A 16,863-nucleotide genomic window follows, 5' to 3' on the forward strand; every position below is an offset into this window, starting at 1 on the left:
GCGGCAAAGATGGATGGGGCAGAGCAGTGAATCAACGATATAGAGGACAAACTTATGGAGAATAATGAAGCAGAAAAAAAAGAGGTAAACTAAAGCAAAATAGCATGATTTAAGAATTAGAGAAATCAGTGACCCATTAAAAAAGAACAACATCAGAATCAGAGGGGTCCCAGAAGATGAAGACAGAAAAAGGGGTAGAAGGGTTATGTGAGGAAATCATAGTGGAAAACTTTCCTAACCTGGGGAAAGACACAGACATCAAAATCCAGGAAGCACAGAGGACTTCCATTAGATTAAACAAAAACCTACCATCAACAAGGCATATCATAATCAAATTCACAAAATACTCAGGCAAGGAAAGAATTATGAAAGCAGCAAGGGAAAAAAGTCCTTAACCTATAAGGGAAGACAGATCAGGTTTGCAGCAAACCTACCCACAGAAACTTGGCAGGCCAGAAAAGAGTGGCAGGATATATTCAATGTGCTGAATCAGAAAAATTTGCAGCCAAGAATTCTTTATCCAACAAGGCTGTCATTCAAAATAGAAGGAGAGATGAAAACTTTCCCAGACAAACAAAAATTAAAAGAGTTCATGACCACTAAACCAGCCCTGCAAGAAACGTTAAGGGGGATTCTCTGAGGGAAGAAAAGATGAAAAAAGAAAAAAGAAAAGAAAAGAAAAGAAAAGACCAAAAGCAACAAAGACTAGAAAGGACCAGAGAACACCACCAGAAACTCCAACTCTACAAGAAACATAATGGCAATAAATTAATATCTTTCAGTACTTACTCTAAACGTCAATGGACTAAATGCTCCAATCAAAAGACATAGGGTAATAGAATGGATAAGAAAACAAGATCCATCTATATGCTCTTTACAAGAGACCCACTTTAGACCTAAAGACACCTTGAGATTGAAAGTAAGGGGGTGGAGAACCATCTATCACGCTAATGATTGACAAACGAAAGCTGGAGTAGCCATACTTATATCAGACAATCTAGACTTTAAAATAAAGACTGTAACAAGAGATGAAGAAGGGCATTATATCATAATTAAGGAGTCTATCCACCAAGAAGATCTAACAGTTGTAAACATTTCTGCTCCAAATGTGGAGGCACCCAAATATATAAATCAATTAATCATAAACATAAAGAAACTCATTGATAATAATACCATAATAGTAGGGGACTTCACCACCCCACTTACAACAATTGACAGATCATCTAAACAGAAAATCAACAAGGAAACAATGGCTTTGAATGACACACTGGACCAGATGGACTTAACAGATCTATTCAGAACATTTTATCCTAGAGCAACGGAATATACATTCTTCTCCAGTGTACATGGAACATTCTCCAGAACAGATCACATACTGAGGCACAAATCAGCCTCAACACGTATGAAAAGATAAAAATCATACCATGCATATTTTCAGAACACAATGCTGTGAAACTTGAAATCAACCACAAGAAAAAATTTGGAAAGGTAACAAATACTTGGAGACTAAAGAACATCCTACTAAAGAATGAATGGGTTAACCAAGAAGTTAAAGAGGAAATTAAAAAGTACATGGAAGCCAATGAAAATGATACCACCACAGTCCAAAACCTCTGGGATGCAGCAAAGGCAGTCATAAGAGGAAAGTATATGGCAATCCAGGCCTTCCTAAAGAAGAAAGAAAGGTCTAGGTACACAACCTAGCCTTACACCTTAAAGAGCTGGAAAAAGAACAGCAAATAAAACCCAAAACCAGAAGAATACCGGAAATAATAAATATATTAGAGCAGAAATCAATACTATCGAAACCAAAAAAAAAATAGTAGAACAGATCAATGAAACCAGAAGCTGGTTCTTTGAAAGAATTAACAAAATTGATAAACCACTAGCTAGTTGGATCAACAAGAAAAAGGAAAGGACCCAAATAAATAAAATCAAGAATGAAAGAGAAGAGATCACAACCAACACAGCAGAAATAAAAACAGTAATAAGAGAATATTATGAGCAATTATATGCCAATAAAATGGACAATCTGGAAGAAAGGACAAATTCCTAGAAACATATAAACTACCAAAACAGAAACAGGAAGAAACAGAGAATTTAAACAGACCCAAAACCCGTAAAGAAATCGAATTAGTAATAAAAAATCTCCCCAAAAATAAGAGTCCAGGGCCAGATGGCTTTCCAGGGGAATTCTACCAAACATTTAAGGAAGAGTTAACACCTATTCTCTTGAAGCTGTTCCAAAAAATAGAAATGTAAGGGAAACTTCCAAATTCTTTCTATGAGGCCAGCATTACCTTGATTCCAAAATCAGACAAAGACCCCACTAAAAAGGAGAACTATAGACCATTTTCCCTGATGACCATGGATGCAAAAATCCTCAAGAAGATACTAGCCAACTGGATCCAACAATACATTAAAAGAATTATTCACCACGACCAAGTGGGATTTATACCTGGGATGCAGGGCTGGTTCAATATCCGCAAAACAATCAATGTGATTCATCACATCAATAAAAGAAAGGACAAGAACCACAAGATCCTCTCAACAGATGCAGAGCAAGCATTTGATAAAATACAACATCTTTCTTGATAAAAACCCTCAAGAAAGTAGGGATAGAAGGATCATACCTTGAGATCATAAGATCATAAGATCATAAACGCCATATAATGCTAATATCCTCAATGGAGAAAAACTGAGAGCTTTCCCCCTAAGGTCAGGAACAAGACAGGTCAGACAACACAAAGAAATAAATGGCATCCAAATTGGCCAGGAGGAGGTCAAACTTTCACTCTTTGCAGATGACATGATACTGTATGTGGAAAACCCAAAAGATTCCACCAAAAAACTGCTATAACTGATCCATGAATTCAGCCAAGTTACAGGATATAAAATCAATGCACAGAAATTGGTTGCATTCCTATACACCAACAATGAAGCAACAGAAAGAAAAATCAAGGAATTGATCCCATTTACAATTGCACCAAAACCCATAAAATACCTAGGAATAAATCGAACCAAAGAGGTGAAAAATCTCTACACTGAAAACTATAGAAAGCTTATGAAAGAAATCGAAGAAGACACAAAAAAAAAAAGGAAAACGATTCCATGCTCCTGGATAGGAAGAACAAATATTGTTAAAGAACAAATATTGTTAAAATGTCAATACTACCCAAAGCAATCTATATATTCAATGCAATACCTATCAAAATAACACTAGCATTCTTCATAGAACTAGAACAAACAATCCTAAACTTTGTATGGAACCATAAAAGACCCTGAATAGCCAAAACAATCTTGAAAAAGAAAACCAAAGCAGGAAGCATCACAATCCCGGACTTAGAGCTGTATTACAAAGCTGTAATCATCAAGACAGTATGGTACTGGCACAAGAACAGACACTCAGATCAATGGAACAGAATACAGAACCCAGAAATGGACCCACAAACGTATGGCCAACAGATCGTTGACAAAGCAGGAAAGAATATCCAATGGAACAATGACAGTCTCTTCGGCAAGTGGTGCTGGGAAAACTGGACAGCGACATGCAGGAGAATGAACCTGGACCACTTTCTTACATCATACACAAAAATAAACTCAAAATGCATGAAAGACCTCAATGTAAGACAGGAAGCCATCGAAATGCTCGAGGAGAAAGCAGGCAACAACCTCTTTGACCTTGGCCTCAGCAACTTCTTACTCAACACATCTCCGGAGGCAAGGGAAACAAAAGCAAAAATGAACTATTGGGACCTCATCAAAATAAAAAGCTTCTGCATAGAGAAGGAAACAATCAGCAAAACTAAAAGGCAACTGATGGAATGGGAGAAGATATTCACAAATGACATATCAGATAAAGGGTTAGTATCCAAAATCTATAAAGAACTTCTCAAACTCAAGACCCAAAAAACAAATAATCCAGTGGAGAAATGGGCAAAAGACATGAATAGACACTTCTCCAAAGAAGACATCCAGATGGCCGACTGACACATGAAGAAATGGTCAACATCACTCCTCATTAGGGAAATGTAAGTCAAAACAGTAATGATATACTTCACACCTGTCAGAATGGCTAACATCAACAACTTAGGCAACAAAAGATGTTGGTGAGGATGTGGAGAAAAAGGAACCCTCTTGCTCTGCTGGTGGGAATGCAAACTGGTGCAGCCACTCTGGAAAACAGTATGGAGGTTCCTCAAAAAATTAAAAATAGAACTACCCTATGACCCACAACTGCACTACTAGGTATTTATCCAAGGGATACAGGTATGCTGTTTTGAAGGGACACATGCACCCCAATGTTTACAGCAGCAGTATCAACAATAGCCAAAGTATGGAAAGAGCCCAAATGCCCATCGATGGATGAATGGATAAAGAAGATGCGGTATATATATATATACAATGGAGTATTACTCAAGAATCAAAAAGAATGAAATCTTGCCGTTTGCAACTATGTGGATGAAACTAGAGGGTATTAAGCTAAGCAAAATTAGTCAATCAGAGAAAGATAAATATCATATGACTCCACTGGTATGAAGAATTTAAGATACAAAACAGATGAACATAAGGGAAGGGAAACAAAAATAATATGAAAACAGAGAGGGAGACAAAACATAAGAAACTTAAATATGGATGGGGCACCTGTGTGGCTCAGTCAGTTGAGCGTCCGACTTTGGCTCAGGTCATGATCTCTAGGTTTATGAGTCCGAGCCCTGTGTCGGACTCTGTGCTGACAGCTCAGAGCCTGGAGCCTGCTTCAGATTCTGTGTCTCCCTCTCTCTCTGCCCCTCCCCCACTCACGCTCTGTCTCTCTCTGTCTCAAAAATAAATAAACATTAAAAAAATTATTTAAAAAAGAAAATTAAATATGGAGAGCAAACAAAGGGTTACTGGAAGGTTTTGGGAGGGGGCGTGGGCTAAATGGGTAAGGGCATTAAGGAATCTACTCCTGAAATCATTGTTGCACTATATGCTAACTAAACTTGGATGTAAATTTAAAAAAAATAAAAAAAAAGAACATGATAAAAATAAAAAATAAAATAAAATTAAAATAAAATAAAATAAAAACACACACACAACAAAAAAACAAAAACTGAGTCCATAGATACAGAGAACAGATTGGTGATTGCCAGAGGTGAGTGGTAGGAAATGTTCAAAATGGGGGAAGATGGTCAAAAGATTGCACAACTCCCGGTTAAAAATAAATAAGCCTTAGAGATGTAATATGCAGCATAATGACTATAGTTAACATACTGTATTATATATGTGAAAGCTGCTAAGAGGGTATATCTTTTTTTTAATGTTGATTTTTGAGAGAGAGAGAGAGAGCGTGAGCAGGGGAAGCAGAGAGACAGGGGAACAGAGGATCCAAAACAGGCTCTGCACCGACAGCAGAGAGCCCAATGGGGGGGCTCGAACTCACAAACTGTGAGATCATGATCTGAGCTGAAGTCGGACGCTTAACCGCCTGAGCCACCCAGGCACCCCTATATCGCAATTTTTATTTTATTTTATTTTTTTATTAAAATTTTTTTTTTCAAATGTTTATTTATTATTGAGAGACAGAGACACAGAGTGTGAGCAGGGGAGGGGTAGAGAGGAGGGAGACACAGAATGTGAAGCAGGCTCCAGGCTCTGAGCTGTCAGCCCAGAGCCCGATGCAGGGCTTGAACTCACAGAGTGTGAGATCATGACCCGAGCCGGAGTCGGTCGCCTAACCAACTGAGCCACCCAGGCGCCCCTATATCTCAATTTTTAAATAGAACCAGGGAACAAGAGAAGAAGCCCAGGCAGCTCAGGCTGCTAAACACAGCGCTTCCCTGACATGGTACTGATTCAATCACGTGCGGGCTCAGATGCAGAGTTTTGTGACTTAGATAGTAACACACTACATACTAAGTAAAGAATATTTTAGTTACATGTTACTAAAAACAGAGCAACCCCCCACCCTCTCCAAAACACAGTGTTTCACAGATCTATCACCCTTGCATCAATTCTGCAAAGAGCTCAGTTAGACACTGTTTCCACATAGGCAACTAGAGAAAGTTGGACACCTATGACACCACGGCTAAACGGTAAAACAAGCTTTAGAAGAGAGGTCGTTAGGCTGACTTTATTCCAGAGGGGGCTTGCGGGACACAGGTTTCAATCCATGGCACTAAGCCAAAGAGCCCATATGCTAAACATTTCTCCACGACATCGCTGTTCTGAGTCAACTATGCACCCAGCTCCGGTGGGATGGTTTCCACGCATACCAATAAGAGAGGAAAGAACACCTGCTAACCAGAAATTCACAGAGATGTCACTGCACTGACTCAACCTCTCCCAGAGCTCTTTCAAACATGGAGTCTCAGGGCGCCTGCGTGGCTCAGTTGGTTAAGCATCCAACTTTGGCTTGGGTCATGATCTCACAGCTCATGGGTTCGAGCCCTGCGTCCGGCTCTGTGCTGACCGCTCGGAGCCCGGCGCCTGCTTCGGATTCCGTGTCTCCCTCTCTCTCTGCCCCTCCCCCACTGCACTCTGTCTCTGTCTCTCTCTCAAAAATAAATAAAAAACATTTAAAAATTTTTAGAAAAACACTGAGTTTCGACACATGTCGCAAATGACAAAATACGCGAGTCACACCATGTTAAACACGGTGGATATCACTATATTTCATCATTCATGCACCTAGTCCTTCAAACGCAGAGTGCCAACTCTGATCACTAAAAACAGAGTGCACACACAACCGTGTGCTAACGTCACTAAAGAGGAGTAAATGATGCATAAATTCTTTTTTTATATGTTGAAAAATTTATATTTAGATTTAGCCAGCTGGGCTTAGCTCAGATGATCCCAATTTTGCTGGCAACGTCCAAAGCATCATAGTCAGGAGTCAGCCGAACATATGCCTTCTTCTCTCCATCGGGCCGGATCAGCGTGTTGACCTTGGCCACGTCAGCGTCCTAGAACTTCTTCGTAGCCTGTTTGATCGGGTGCTTGTTGCCCTGGACGTCCCCAATGAACACAAGTGTGCTGTGTTTTTCTATTTTCTTCATGGCTGACTCGGAAGTCAGGGGGAACTTGGTGATGGCATAGCGGTCAAGCTTGTTTCTCCTGGGGGTGCTCTTTGGAGGCTATTTGGGCTGCCTTCGGAATGTGGATGCGGATCTTCTTGTTCGTATGTGACTTTGGACACCTTTCAGCACAGCTTTCTCGGCTTTCAAAGCCTTTGCGGGCTTTGGCTTTGGGAAGGGCAAGGGCTTCCTCCTTCTCTTTCAGTTCCATCCTCCTGAAAGGGCCATGATGCACCAATTCTTAATCATAATGGTTCCCAGAGACTTCACCACGACAAAGAAAACATGCACCTAGTTCTGGCAGGACAGAGTCTCAACAGATGTCAGCAAGGGACATGCGTGACAGAGAACTGAACACAGCGATTCAGTCATCGCTGTACTGAATCGGTCACGCACAGAGCTCTGATGAACAGAGTCTCAATATATGGCGATAAAGAAATGAGTACACACGCACACCGTGTCACACGCATCCTTTCACACGGACATCTATGTACCAAGCCGGTCACCACCTGTCGTACTTGTGTGAAGAGTTTCAACGTATGGCACGAGGTCAGGAGCAAATGTACCACACAGGGCTCCACAGAATGCATCAGGCAGACGTCGTATACGAAATATTCAGGCCCCCAGCTCTGTTCTGCAAAGTTTCCACTCCTGGAAAGGAGTATGTGCATAAACACGCTCTTTTACAGGGATGTCCCTCCAAGGAATAAATCACACGCGCTGGCCTATTATTCCAATGCCAACATGCGTCAGTTGGTGACCTGCACCATGCATTTCTAAGCAGTTTTTCACAGAGACTTCACTTTCTGGAATCAATCATGTACCCAAGCTTTATATATATATATATATGCATATATATACACACATATATATAATTTATTTATTTATTTAAATAATGGTTTCTAGATCATAGGATAGTTTTTCCTTTTAATTTTTTCAATGTTTACTTATTTTAGAGACAGACAGAGACAGAGTGTGAGAGGGGGTGGGGCAGAGGGAGAGGGAGACACGGAATCCGAAGGAGGCTCCGGGCTCCGAGCTTTCAGCCCAGTGCCCGATGTGGGGCCCGAACCCATGAGACACAAGATCACGACCTGCGCCAAAGTCGGACGCTTTACCCACCGAGCCACCCAGGCGCTCCCGTACTCTATTTTTAAAACACTTTAAGCATGCGCCCCCAAGAAAGGTATACATCCGTCGCAAGTTGCTAAACACGATAGGTGTGTCCGTGATTCGGTACAGTGCTGTCTCTGATACACTGTGGTTAGTGCCGTGTGGCACATGCACCTTTTGTTCAGTGACACGTGCTGCAACTTGGCTTTTAAGAGCGAGGCGTGCGATTGATTCAGTATATGATTCCTCTGTGAAGCAGTGTTTTTAGCACTGGGTGGTGCACGAATGAATTGCTTTGTTGAGATATGTGCGAACGCTGCGTTTAACAGGGCATGGTGTGTAATAGCTTTGTGAAACACTGTATTTAGTTGTGCTGTTTCACGGATGTACTTGCTTAACAGTATGTGTTAAAACTTGGTGTTTAACAGAGTCCAGTGTATTTAGATTCTGTGTAGCATGTCTCTGTGTTTAACACTAGTATGGTGGGATATGTGTAGACCTTTCCTTAATGACATATGTGAAAATTCTGTGTTCAGGGCCCTTGGGTGGCTTGGTCTGTTAAGCATCCAGACTGTCGACTTTGGCTCAGGTTGAACTCACGGGTTTGTGAGTTTAAGCCCCGCATCGGGCTCCATGCTGACAGTTCAGAGCCTGCTTGGGATTCTCTCTCTCTCTCTCTCTCTCTCTCTCTGCTTCTCCCCCTCTTGCACATGCCTGCTCTCTCTCACTCAAAATAGATAAATAAACATTAAAAAAAAAAAAAAAGAAATTATATGCAAGAATCAAATGGTGGGGGGTTGCCTGCGTGGCTCAGTCAGTTGAGCATCCGACTTTGGCTCAGGTCATGGTCTCAGAGTCTATGATTTCAAGCCCCTCATTGGGCTCTGTGCTGACGGCTCAGAGCCTGGAGCCTGCTTTGGATTCTCTGACTCCCTCTGTGTCTGCCCCTCCCCTGCTTGTGCGCACTCTCTCTTTCTCTATCAAAAACAAATCAGCATTAAAAAAAAAAAGACGGGGCGCCTGGGTGGCGCAGTTGGTTAAGCGTCCGACTTCAGCCAGGTCACGATCTCGCGGTCCGTGAGTTCGAGCCCCGCGTCAGGCTCTGGGCTGATGGCTCGGAGCCTGGAGCCTGTTTCCGATTCTGTGTCTCCCTCTCTCTCTGCCCCTCCCCCGTTCATGCTCTGTCTCTCTCTGTCCCAAAAATAAATAAAAAACGTTGAAAAAAAAAAATTAAAAAAATAAAAAAAATAAAATAAAAAAAAAAGACATACTGAAGAATATTCTTCAGGCTGAAAGCAACTAAACTCAGATGGGAATTCATACACACACACACACACACACACACACACAAACAGAACTGATAAAGGTATCTCTAATCATAAAAAATTATATAAATGCATATTTCATCTACTCTTTTCCCTTAACTGATTTACAAATTAAGTTTTAAATCGATGATCAACATATAAGAGCTGAATCCATGAAACTTTTAGGAGAAAACATAGGGGTGAATCTTCACGACTTTGGATTTAGCAGTTGATTCCTATATAACACCAAAAGCACAAGTAACAAAAGAAACACAGATAAATTGGACTCCATAAAAATTAAAAATGTCTATGCATCAAAGGACACCATTAAGAAAGGGCAAGGACAACTTATAGCAGGAGAAAAAACATTTACAAATCATATATTTGATAAAGGTCTAGTATCTAGAATACATAAAGAACTCTTCTCCAAAGAAGATGTATGAATGGCCAATAAGCCTATGAAAAGATGCCCAGCATCATTAATCATTAGGGGGATGCAAAATGAAGATCACAGTGAAATATCATTACAACCTATGAGAATGGCTATTAGTAAACAAAACAAAACAAAACAAAAACACAGGGCTGCCAAGGGTTTGGAATAGTTGAATCCCTTGTGCACCGCTGGTGGGAATGGAGAACACTGCTGACTACAGACAAAATGGTGGTTCCTGAGAACATTAAATACAAAATTAATATACGATATTCATAGCAGCATTACCAACAACAGGTGGAAATGTCAAATACCCACCCACAAATGAACGGAGAAACAAATACGTATATACACACGATGGAATATTATTTTTTTTTAATTTTTTAACATTTATTTATTATTGAGAGACAGAGACAGAGCATGAGCGAGGGAGGGGCAGAGAGAGAGGGAGACACAGAATCCGAAGCAGGCTCTGCGCTCCGAGCCGTCAGCACAGAGCCTGACGCGGGGCTCGAACTCACGGACCACGAGATCGTGACCTGAGCCCAAGTCAGACGCTTAACCGACTGAGCCACCCAGGTGCCCCGACAATGGAATATTATTAGGCCATAAACAGGAATTTGATTTTGACACGTGGTAGAACAGGGATGACCCTTGAGAACATTATGCTAAGTGAAATAAGCTAGACACAAAAGAATGAATACTGTCTGATTCCACTTATATGAGTACCTAGAATAATCAGATTCATAGAGACAAAAGGGAGGGTGGTGGTCACCAGGGGCTGGGGGAGAGGGAAGGATGGGAAGATATGATTTAATGGGTCTGAAGTTTCTGTGTGAGATCATGAGAAAAGTCCTGGAGATGGATGGCGGTGATGTCTGCACGAGAACGTGAATGTACTCAATGCCACAGAATTGTACACTGAGAGTTAAAATGGTCAAGCTTGTGTTATGTGGATCTTACCACCATAAAAATAAATAGATTTTTTAACTGAAAAAGAAATGTTAAAGGGTGTTGCGTGAATTGCAACTCTCAATCCATTGCTGCATCGTGGGGAAAGGATACAGGGCTGGGCTGGGAGGAGATGTCTGCTGCAATCCCCTCTCTTCTGCTGAGGGAGGGTGGGTTACAGACAGGGCTCAGCCCTCAGTAGAAGGTGAGGTCTGACCACCTCTTTCTTTAAAAAAGCCGCACCCTTGGGGAGCCTGGGTGGCTCAGTCGGTTGAGCGTCCGACTTGGGCTCAGGTCACGATCTCACGGTTCGTGAGTTCGAGCCCCGCGTCAGGCCCTGTGCTGATGGCTCAGAGCCCGGGGCCTGCTTCGGATTCTGTGTCTCCCTCTCTCTCTGCCCCTCCCCTGCTCGTGCTCTCTCTCTCAAAAATAAATAAAGATTAAAAATAAATAAATAATAAAAAGCCACACCCTTGTGGAATTAGAAGATAATCTCTAGATTCAGGAAGGAGTTGGCTATATAGACATTAAAGCTAACGGCAATGCTTCCATCCATGGTAGGTGTGAGGGGAGCGGGGGAGGCTGGCTGAGTTCTACAGGAGATGGAGGGGAAATAGGTCTGTGAGCCTTTCTGCTTCACTTGGAGAATGAGCCTGCCCTGAGCCAGCCTGGCCCACTTGGATGGCTTAAGGAGCCGCAGTAGTGGCTGTGACACTTGGGGCCCTGCCTGGCGAGGTGCTGTGCCTAAACCCTTGAAGACTGTGGCCAGCACAGCTTGCCCTACCCCCACCGCCTGGACCCAGCTCCCATCTGACCCACTCCGCCCAGCTCATGCCAGGGAAGAAGTGGTAAGGACCAGAGGGGCAGTGGGCAGGGCTGAGTGCAGACAGGCATGCTCCCGGCCGGCTGCAGTCCTCTTACAGGGCCCAAATTAGTTTGGCCTCCTGGGAAGATCTGCATCTCTGGAGCCCAGATCTTGAGCTGTGTTTGGGATGATTTACGATAGTAACAGTTAAGAATGGTAAACAGTCCCTGTTTGTGGCCAGCTCCCTTTGAAAGAGAATGCTCCTAGGTTTTTTTTTTGCATCTGGGGAAACTGAGACAGGGAGAGCAACAGTGTATGGGACACGGGCACACAGCGGGTAAGTGGCCCAGCTAGAACCCTGGCCACGCCCGCTCCACAGCCCCTGTGCTAGGCAAAAAAAAAAAACCTGTTACAGGATTTGGGCATTGGGTGGGTCATTTGGTGAACGGTTCAAGGAAGCCATGGATTTGGTCCAGATGGAGTGCTATTAGAATGCCGGCAACATGGGGTGCCTGGGTGGCTCAGTCGGTTGAGCATCCGACTTCAGCTCAGGTCACGATCTCGCGGTCCGTGAGTTCGAGCCCTGCGTCGGGCTCTGGGCTGACAGCTCAGAGCCTGGAGCCTGCTTCCGATTCTGTGTCTCCCTCTCTCTCTGCCCCTCCCCCGTTCATGCTCTGTCTCTCTCTGTCTCAAAAATAAATAAACGTAAAAAAAAAAAAAAATTAAAAAAAAAAAAAGCCGGCGACAGTTTTATCATTGGGCACTTCGTGGGATGGACGGTGGCCTTATTTGCATCCGTTCTTAGATGAAATTATGAAGCGGCTTTGTTTTGTTTCATTTTTACCCCTGGTCTCAGAGTAACCTCTGAGGCTGGTAAGTCTATGAAGGTCCTTACATCCAACAGAACAAAATGGCCTGGCTGTGAGCCTCAGACGGGCTCATGATCATGCTGAGATCTAGCTACAACTGTTAGATCAGTTCCAGATGTCAGGGGCTGCTTTTCCCCTCTCAGTTTCTCTTTTGGCCAAGGACAGATGACGTCAGGCTCCAGGACATGAATTCATGATGTCTAGATTTTCACTCTTGTCAAGATGTTGTTGATTAAGATCAAAAGCCCGTGCATCGAACATACTCCATAGTTGACCCAAGGTCAATCTCTGTTTTTCTCTCTGTCGTAGGACCTGATGTGACAGTGACCACGCAGTAGCATTTAAAACTCTGGGCAGGACAGGGGCGCCTGGGTGGCTCAGTCACTTAAGCATCCGACTTCAGCTCAGGTCATGATCTCACAGCTCAAGGGTTCGAGCCCCGTGACGGGCTCTGTGCTGACAGCTCAGAGCCTGGAGCCTGCTTCGGATTCTGCGTCTCCCTCTCTGCCCCTCCCCGACTCACGCTCTGTCTCTCTCTCTCTCTCTCAAAAATAAATAAACATTAAAAAACTTTTTTTTAATAAAAAAAAAAACTCACAACTCTGGACAGGACATATAAATCGACAGTAACATAGGCAATTAACACAAACAAAATGACTATTAACGCTGGTAATAGGTCTCCAAGCCAATAGGTCCCGCAACCTAGTGGGTCTGTTTTAGAGAGTCAGGTCTTTTCCTTTAGCCAATCACGGACCTTTCTACTTGCCCCATAGCACTTACATAGGTATCACAAGATGTGCTTTAGCGTTAGCTCCCCTTGACTGGCTAGGAGCAAATCAAAGCTTACAGGATTGCCATGGCTACGTTAGCTGATGCATTTAGATTGGTTTGTTGGGCCTTCAGAACAGAAGGGTCCTCTTTTATGACTTTGGTGAAGGTTAGAGGAAAGTGTGAACACCTTTTTTAGTTGTTTCGTTCCCTTTGTGGGCGTTGTATTTTGGGGAGTGTGCAGGAAATGAGAACCGATGATCCCTTCTGGAAGCTTTGAAGAATAATTTGTGTTTCTTTTGTTTTAGGAATTTCTGGATGTCCCTTTTAGGACGCATGATTGACTAGAGGGGTGGTGGTTTTAAATATCTGGATACCTCTAGGGGCGCCTGGGTGGCGCAGTCGGTTAAGCGTCCGACTTCAGCCAGGTCACGATCTCGCAGTCCATGAGTTCGAGCCCCGCGTCAGGCTCTGGGCTGATGGCTCGGAGCCTGGAGCCTGTTTCCGATTGTGTGTCTCCCTCTCTCTCTGCCCCTCCCCCGTTCATGCTCTGTCTCTCTCTGTCCCAAAAATAAAATAAAATACGTTGAAAAAAAAAATTAAAAAAAAAAAATATCTGGATACCTCTAACCATTACTCAGGTTACACAGAATAAATGAGAATGTGGTAGACAAGTATAAGCCTGATGTCCATATGAGAAGTAATATCCTAGTGAAGTTTATATTATACTAGGAGGATAAATATCATTTCTTATAATAGGAATGAGCCAATTAGGACTGTGTTTCTAGATTTATGGTGTCTTGAGTCTTCGTGGATACCAATACAATATTTAAAATTGGCCTTTGGGGGCACCTGAGTGGTTCAGTAGGTTAAGTGTCCGACTTTGGGGTCACGTCATGATCTCATGGGTCATGAGTTGGAGCCCCGCTTCAGGCTCTGTGCTGACAGCTCGGAGCCTGGAGCCTGCTTCAGATTCTGTCTCCTTCTCTCTTTGCCCCTCCCCCACTTGCGTTCTGTCTGTCTCAAATATAAATAAACATTAAAATTTTTTTTTTAATTGGCCTTTTGCTTAGTGCCCCTAAGGAAGCTTTTTTCTTTTTTTTTTTTTTCCCCAGAAATCTGATTTGGAACTTGTAGACTGAATAGTCATTGGCACTCACGCAGAGCTGGGAAAAAATCCAGCATGGAAAGAGGCCTTGTAGTACACGAGACTAGATATTGTCTTTCTCGAAAGACTGCTGTACTTTGTTCTGGAAAACAGCTAAGCTACTAGAGATCCATTTGATCCTTTCAAGCTGTTTGTTAGAAGAAAATCCCACACTCTTTAAAGGAATTCAACAACATTTGGGACCTGACAATGGGACCTCACAAGGTCTAGCATTCGATTAAAAATCAGTAGGCCTTGGGGTACCTGGGTGGCTCAGTTGGTTCAGCACCAACTTCGGCTCAGGTCATGATCTCACAGCTCATGGGTTCAAGCCCCGTGTCAGGCTCTGTGCTGACAGCTCAGAGCCTGGAGCCTGCTTCAGATTCTGTATCTCTCTCTCTCTCTCTCTCTCTCTCTCTGTGTCCCTCCTCTGCTCTCACTCTCTCAAAAATAAACGTTAAAAAATCTTTTTAAAAATCGGTAGGCGTGGGGCGCCTCAGTGGCTCAGTCAGTTAAGTGGCGAGCTCTTGATTTCAGCTTAAGTCATGATCTCGGGGTCGTGGGATCGAGCCCTGTGTAGGGCTCTGCACTGAGTGTGGACTCTGCTTGAGATTCTTTCTCTATTCCCCCCACCCCCTGCTTCACTTGTGTATTCCCTCTCTCTCTCTCTCTCTCTCTCTCTCTCTCTCTCTCAAATATAAATAAATAAATAAATATCAGTAGGCCTGACTCAAAAAGGGGAAAAATCCTGTCACAGGCTACGATGTGGATGCACCTTAAAGACATTATGCTAAATGAAATAAGCAAATCACAAGAGGACAAATATTGCATGATTCCAATCATATGAGGTCCCCAGAGTACTCAGACTCATAGAGACAGAAAGTAGAGTGGTGGCCGCCAGGGCTGGGGCGGGGGGGGAGGGACATTATTTTTTAAGGGAGACAGGGTTTCAGCTTTGCAAGTTTGGAGTCTGGCAGTGATGGTCACACAGTAATGTGAATGTAGTTAACACATTGACTAGCACACTGAACGGCACACTTAGAAAACAGTTACGATGGTAAATTTTGTGTTATATATATTTTACCAGTATTTAACTTTTTTTCAGAAAAAAATCAATAGGCATGGAAAGAAGCGGGAAGATATTACCCATAATCAAGGGGAAAATCTATCAGGAGAAGCAGATCGCTAAGTGGCAGAGATGAGGCAATTAATGGACAAAGACACAGAAACAGTTATAAATATCCTCTGTGTACTCAAGAATGCAGAGGATCGGGAGTGAAAAAGAAGATACTTTAAAAAGAAAGACTAGATGGGATTTACAGCAGAGTGGATATTAGAGAGTAAAGATCAGAGAAGGCAAATACAGAGACGGGAGAAAAGAACTTCAAGGACTTGTCGGACAATAGCAGATGGTCCAGCGTTCATGTCATTGAAGTCCCAGAATGAGAAGAGGCAGGAAAAAGTTCAAAGAATAATGTCCTGAAATATTCTGAATTTGACAGAAGCCAACAGATCGAGGTTCAGTGAACCTGAAGCACAAGGAAACATAAAGAAAACCACACCGAGGCACGTCCGATTAATAATTACTTTAAATGTAAATGGCCTAAAGACTGCAAACAAAAGGCAGGTATTATCAGACCGGGTAAAAAAGCAAGACCCGAAATATGCCCTCCATAAGAACCACGCTTTAAATATAAAGACACGGCTGGTTAAAAGTGCAAGAATGAAAGAGATATACCAGCCAAGCACTCCATAATACACACATGAAGCAGCTGTATCAGTATCAGACAGAGAAGACCGCAAAAGGACTATTAGCGGGGTGATAGGGAAACATTTCATAATATGCTGCATTCAGGGGAGGACAGGACATTCCTGAACATGCACGCACTTAAATAACAGGACTTCGAAACGCACGAGGCAGAAACTGATAGAATTGCCAGGGGAAGTAGACCACCATTTATGCACATCCTATTTGGAATGTATTTATAAATAATCCACCATTATAGTTAGAAATGTTCACATCCCTCTCTCAGTAGTTGATAACTGTAGATAAAATCGGTAGGGACACAGAAGGTTTAGCAATGCTGTAAACAATGTTGACCTAATTACCATTTTTTAAAAGACTCCACCCAAAAGCAAGAGTTCTCAACGGTTCCTCTTTCTCTGTGGTTCCCTCCCTGGCTGAGGAACAGCATTCTTACTCTCTCCTGATTCCCGAGTAAATCCGCAGGGGACATGCTTGCTGTGCACGTGAGAACCTACCGTATTCTGTGCTCCAATGGAGTGTTTGTGGACCTCCCTGGACAAAAGGCTGACCCGGCGACCCTGTGCCTCCTGAAAGAAAGGGGGAATCGCGGAGTGGCAGTCTCAGACCATGCTGGAAAAGCACCCAGCTGAGACAGATCCGTGCACCACTCT

At 43.0% G+C, this 16,863-nt stretch overlaps 1 pseudogene; it reads right to left on the minus strand.

Moving 5' to 3' along the window:
• Positions 1–6,739: 6,739 nt before the first annotated feature.
• LOC132688249 (large ribosomal subunit protein uL23 pseudogene) lies at positions 6,740–7,509 on the minus strand (annotated as a pseudogene).
• Between the last annotated feature and the right edge of the window lie 9,354 nt (positions 7,510–16,863).

The sequence above is a fragment of the Panthera onca genome, chromosome E1 (genome assembly GCF_046562875.1).
Source record: "Panthera onca isolate mPanOnc1 chromosome E1, mPanOnc1 haplotype 2, whole genome shotgun sequence".
Lineage (NCBI taxonomy): Eukaryota > Metazoa > Chordata > Mammalia > Carnivora > Felidae > Panthera > Panthera onca.